Here is a 6,953-nt window from a genome sequence, read left to right on the forward strand (position 1 = left end):
GTTTTGAGCGATCGCAGAGAAAATTATCCCAATCGATATGTCACCAAATTTGGACGAAGTAAATCCTGTCGTCAGTAGGAGAGAATATTGTTGACTGTATGTGTGTCCACTGTACAGTCACTTTAAGAGCTAGCCATAATCAGGACGCTTCGCTTCAATGTAACCTTGAACTGACGCACACTGAACATCAATGCAAATACAATGCCGGGCAAAAGAAAGTGTACATCTATGTTTAATTTTGGTTAAAACAGAAACAAACAAGAAATGAATATTCGATCGTGATGTACTTGATACGGGTATCATCGTTGTGTTTTGAGCCTTAAGAGTTTTGCCTGGCAGTGTTATATTATTTCATGAAGACCGGATTCGTGCTATTAGTGGAAAATGTGTAGTCCTGGTGTTCTTGGTTAGTGAGTATGGTTTTACGCCGTTTTTAACAATATTCCAGCAATATCACGGCGGGGGACACCAGAAATGGGCTTCACACATTGTACCCATGTCGGGAATCCAACCCGGGTCTTCGGCGTGACGAGCGAACGCTTTCACCACTAGGCTACCCGACCGCCCCTTGTGTTCTTGGTTAACTGAATTATTAGTGGTAAAGGTCTTCTGCCACTGTGGGCATTCATGCACATTTAGCTGAAATATCAAACCTCACTCACATAGTATTTCCTTGCCACTTCCTTCTGTTTTCCCTTGATCAGTGACGTGGAGCATAAAGCTTGTGGATCCGTCTCCAAGTTCTCAGATTCCAGTTCTGTTGCGCAATACACCATGCTAAACGAGCAATTTTGTGGTGATCTCTCAACAAGGAACGCTTTATGACTTGTCTAGCCATCAGTCCTGCTGCTTTCAGCCGGTTCCTGACGGTTCTGGTGCTGAAACGACGATTGGTCAGATGAGTGCTTGTTAAAAAGGGTTCTCGGCGTATGAGACGAAGAAGGTCCCTATCTTCGCGATGTGTCTTCACAGAAGGTCTTCCGGATCTGGGACGGTCCTGTACAACACTGTTCTGAGCATGTTTCTCGACTAAACTAAACGGCTTACGACAGTGCAATGATACCCCAAATTCCGACCAATGGCATTACAAAACATTCCTGCGTTATGCATGCCGATTATTTGTTTAAAACCGAGCTTAAGAAGGCAATTTTAAGGTTTAGATATACTGCTTTTTGAGATACTCGAGGGTAGCATGCTGGACGGGCATACCATGCATGGCACGTGAGCTCTCGTCACGCATGACTGATTACATCATCTCGAGAAAACATAATTCTTCCCGTAATTATATCTTTCATGACTGTTACAAATATTGGGACGAAACAATAATTAAATATATTAGGGTGTGCTTAACGTTTTTCATTGTGGATATTTTGCAAAGGGCTAAATGTTTCAATTTGTCTTCCCCTCACTGAGCCAATCCAACCTTAAACTGACAGCGCATTTAGTTTAGCAGACGTCTCCTTTATTGGCACCATTCGCGTTGGTGTATGGACAGTAGTTTCTAATAAACATTGATGTATTTGTTGAATATATGTTCCACGACGCAGTGATACTTTTGGGGTGACCACGTCTGCTTAAACTGGGATTAACTGATCTTTCCAATTTCAGGTCGCACTGTAGACGTTTCGCTTCAGGTATTTAAAACGTTATCTTGATGTTGGAATTCCACACTGTTGAACACGAAATCTAGATGTACAGTAAAGTACGGTTATAACGAACTCAAAGGGACTACTAATTTTAGTTCGTTATAAGCATATATACAGCATAACTACAGCAACTAGTCGGGACCAAAAAGTAAGTTCGTTATATCCGTAAGTTCGTTATAAGCGTGTTCGTTATAACCGTAGTTTACTGTATTATAAACGTAAACGCATCCATGTGTATATCGTATTGTGACTGATTATTTTTATGCACGCATTTCGATGTAAGGGATCCAAGAAATGCGAAGGTATTATAAGTAACACCAATGCAGCATGTCAAGTTGTGAGTAAATTGTGAATTTAGAAAACAAGTATTTTGTAGGTATATAGCTGAGATAGCTGAATTGTTTTTAACAATGTACAGTAAACTACGGTTATAACGAACTTACTTTCTTGGTCCCGACTATTTGATGTAGTTATGATGTATATATGCTTATAACGAACTACGGTTATAACGAACTAAAATTAGTAGTCCCTTTGAGTTCGTTTACTGTATTGTCAAAGAAACAGGTAATTATGGCATTCACCACATATTTTTTCCAGTCACAGAAGACCATCTGTATTATTAATACAAACAATATTTCATTGTTTCATCATATCAATGAAAAAAGGGACACCAAGCTGATTTACCTTCTCTATTATGGTGATGGCAATAACATACTAGTAGTTTTGTACCTCAACAAATTATTTACATTTCGATGAATTACATTGACTATACATGTAGTTTGTTTTGGCAATGATCAGATGTTTACAACAGATCAAGTTCATTTGAATTAAACCAGACCTTATCCTTTCATGTTTCCATATTCTAAAATGATGATCATTTTTCAAATTTCCACATACAGTAACACATAACTAAATAATAATAATTTCTTTTTGTCTTTTTTACGTGAATATACATATGCATTGGGAAATGTTATAACATGTGATATTCATGCATATTCTCATATACATACATGGCGTTTCAATCATTATCAGAAAAATACAAATCTCAAAAAGGAAATATAGACATATCTATATCTACTTTGAGGTAAAATGTGCATTTATGACTGATGTTTGATTCTCATCTATGTTCTTTATCAAATGGAATAATTTATTATCATGTGCGTTTCCATGTCTTTCCAATAAATATCTTAATACTGCATTTAGGCATATCTAAGGATTACTTTGAGGATAAACATGATAAACATTTATGTCCTGATGATTGATTCTCAACACTGTTCTTAATCAAATGAAATATTTTACTGTTATGTGCTTTTTTTTTGTCTTTCAAATAAAGATCTTAATATTGCAATGTTCTTGAAATATCGTTGGATGTAGTTCGTGATAGCAGGATATACACTACATTGTTTTTTGTGACGGGTACCACTGGTAAGACAGGTTACACGCACTTCTTATCCGAAAACCTGATATAATAAGTATTTGATAGTGACAAAAGGAGATGGACAAGATACAGACGGAATCGTACAATCGACTCTGCATTTAGCATTGATTTCTTGTGGCTTTGGAAAGGGTTTTGTAGCTCTGATTTAATGGAATATTGTTGGGAATATTGCCTATGCATCATGTTCAAAATTCAGTGTGATATCTTATTTGTTGGTTAAAATATCTGTCATTTACTTCTACAGTAAACTACGGTTATAACGAACACGATTATAGCGAACTGACGGATATAACGAACTTACTTTTTTGGTCCCGACTATTTGCTGTAGTTATGCTGTATATATGCTTATAACGAACTTCGGTTATAACGAACTAAAATTAGTAGTCCCTTTGAGTTCGTTATAACCGTACTTTACTTCTATTTAAAGAGCATGACTCTAAGTAACAAAATGTTTTAGAAACACCTAACACATCTTACGACTCGGAACACTACACACCCGAGAATATTCAGGTCAGAATAGGTCTTCAGCAACCCATGCTTGTCGTAAGAGGCGACTTACGGGATCGGGTGGTCAGACTCGCTGACTTGATGCATGTCATCATATCCCAATGGCGTGTCCTATGTCCTAATTGTCCGGTAATTGGTAAATGGAAGATTGCAATACTGACAAAAATTTGCATATATTTCAATGGTTCGATAATATAACTGCGATATATTGTCAGCAATGGCTGCGTTATAATAATATAATCCAATGACCATATTGTTACGTTATGAACAAATATGTTTGCTTTAAGAAAAAGACTCATATAAGTTTTATGTTTCCATAAACATACAAATAGTCTGCGTCCGTCTGAATATTAAACAGTCTATTCAATAGAAAATTGAATCAATCTTAATTGAGAAGGCCATAGGCATATAGTACATGTATGCAGTATTGGAAGAAAACATAAAGTGAGTGAGTTGGGTTTAACACCGCTTTTAATAGTATTCCAGTTATATCGCGGCGTGTCAGCTTAATGTGGGAGGAAAGCCCGAAGTGATGCAGGTCTCAGACGTTTACCACTTCGGTGAAACCCACGAGCAGGGGTATGACAAACCTAGAAACATAATCGGGGCGAACCGGGATTCGATTCGCCTAAAATCCGACTCGCCTAAAAAGATATTGACCCGATTCGCCTATAATGTTTTTGAGCGAACTAAAAACGGTCGTTTTTTGTATTTTAGAATAAGTATGTAACTATCAGAAATACATAGTAATGCATTTTATACACATAATGTACCTAAATGTTAGTGTTGTAGTCTCGGTCCCAATAGCGTAACCGACTGGGCTCTGACTCACTGACTCAACATGAAGTGCAGATGTAAATATGACCACGGACCTATATTATACAAGTCCGTGATATGACAGAAGACAAATTCTATGGATGTTTTTTAATATTATTTCCATACTTGTGTATGAATATACTAGTAATTGTGATCATTAGGTCTAACCTAAGTTATATTTGCCAAACGCATACCAAAATATTATATATATTTTTTAGGCGAGTCGGGTCAGATTTTCTTAGGCGAGTCGGATTTTAGGCGAGTCGGGTGCAACTCCTTGCGTTTGATTCACACAAAATGGTGGTGCCCAGTCAGGACGATCTGATCGATAATCAAGATCTATATTTTGATAAAAAAGGGTCTTACATCGCGAAATGCATCAAATCACGTGAGTACCTTGATGAAAAACATTAAAAGATTTGGAAAATATCTGCTGACAACGAGTTGGCGGTGCAGGCAACAAATGGAGTTTACCGGGCGCAGCCCGAGCTCTACCATCCGCTCAATTACCGCGCTATAGTGCCACCGCTGTCTCGTTTATACCGTTACCGTGCCTCACGCTCTGGTGACTCGCTTCACGATCCAACACCCGTTTTCGTTCTTAGGGAAACTTACACATCTTTACAATCAAACACCCGTTCTCGGTCTTAGGGAAACTTACACATCTTTACGATCAAACACCCGTTTTTCGGTCTTAGGGAAAGTTACACATCTTTACGATCAAACACCCGTTCTCGGTCTTAGGGAAACTTACACATCTTTACGATCAAACACCCGTTTTTCGGTCTTAGGGAAACTAACACGTCTTTACGATCCAACACCCGTTTTCGGTCTTAGGGAAACTTACACGTCTTTACGATCCAAAACCCCTTTTCGGCCATTAGGGTCAGCTGGCTTTGGGCAAGGGTTAGCCATAAATTCTTACCTTTTCAAGCGTTAATCCAGTTAATCCCATTGGTCGGTCATGTTGACATTAACAATTGCGGGTGTGGTTTCAAGAAAAGATGAATGGGAGAGCGGGCAGTGACGTCACACGCATGCGGTGCACATGCTTTGCAAATCCTGCAGTCGATCGAAATCTGCACGACAGTTTACGAACCGGATTTCGATTTCTTTGAGCGATTATGATTGGACTATGCATAGACGCGTTAGTCCAGCCAAATGTAACTCCATAATGCCAGCCTAGTTCGGCAAGGGTGGAAACTGGACTTTTATAGTCAGTTAACTCTCTTGCCTCGGGAAGATGATACCATACATGTTGGTTTATATATGAAGAATTATTCATATTCAAAAAATAATAGATGGGTTCGTTGCACAAATGAACATACAAGTAAGTTGTGTGAATCGATGCACATGAACGCATGTGATGTCATAGAGCCGTGACTCGAGATGCACCATTTGCCTCGTGCAGGATTAGCATGTAAAGTTGGGAAATCATGTGCAGCATATGTCATGAACTGGAACACATTGGAAACTAGGCCTGCAACGGATACACTGTTAGGTGAATACGATTCGCATGAATATAGGGTAACGAATAAGAATATTTATTCACGGATACAATTACAAGTCAGCAGTTGATGTGTTATTTATGATATTATGATATTCAGTGAAACAATAACAAAATAAATTATTTGAAATGGTTTGTCAATTATGAATTTATTAAACGTTTATATACTGCACTAAAGTATCAGCTCAAATGTGACAATGACCAGTGACTAAAATGCTGTCAAATTTAATATAAAAGAGTGTTGTCATTGAACAAATCTATGCATATAATATGTTCTTGTGGTTATTTAAGAGTCAGGGTATGTAAATTCACAGGACTGTAAATTCATAAATATTCGATTCTAGTGACCACGAATAACAAATTCAATTCATAAATGAATACGGTTTGATTCACCGAATACGAGAGAGAATCGTAACAGCTCTATTGGAAACATCTCTACACCTACATACTTTTCTATATGTTTCTATGGTTCACGTTCCTTTTGGCAGTGACTATATGATCCATTCTTCAAGTTACCATGGAACAAAACTCTCATCATTTTCCCAAGATATGAGAATTTATCTCAATCTTCAGACAAAAACGAAAACCATATGTCTGTCTGTGTTTGTGTGTCTGTCCGTGTTTCTGTCTGTGTGAGTGTGAGTGTGTCTGTATGTTTGTCTGTGTGTCAGTGTGTCTGTCCGTCTTTGTGTGTCTGTGTCGTGGATTATCGCAGCTATATAGCGACGAGCAACACACATGTTTGTGTGTGTGTGGCTGCTTGTACTAGTCCGGACTAATGCCAGTTTCATTGTGCTAGCTCACTGAGACACCATGCCGCAGTTTAACATGAATACCCCACTCAGACACAGAATCCTGACTCTGAGACAAGCGGTTCTTGTAAAGGGACAGTTCTGAAGCTATGTAGACAATAGCCGATAACCCCTGGTTGTAAACAATGGCTTTTAATCTAATCAGGCTGGCAATTAGTATTTTTGCAACTCATCCATATGAAAAACACACAAGCTTTCTCTTCAATTTGCCTCGAAAACACAACATT

The sequence above is a fragment of the Haliotis rufescens genome, unplaced genomic scaffold (assembly GCF_023055435.1).
Source record: "Haliotis rufescens isolate VD_foot unplaced genomic scaffold, xgHalRufe1.0.p SCAF_17, whole genome shotgun sequence".
NCBI classification, from domain to species: Eukaryota; Metazoa; Mollusca; class Gastropoda; order Lepetellida; family Haliotidae; genus Haliotis; species Haliotis rufescens.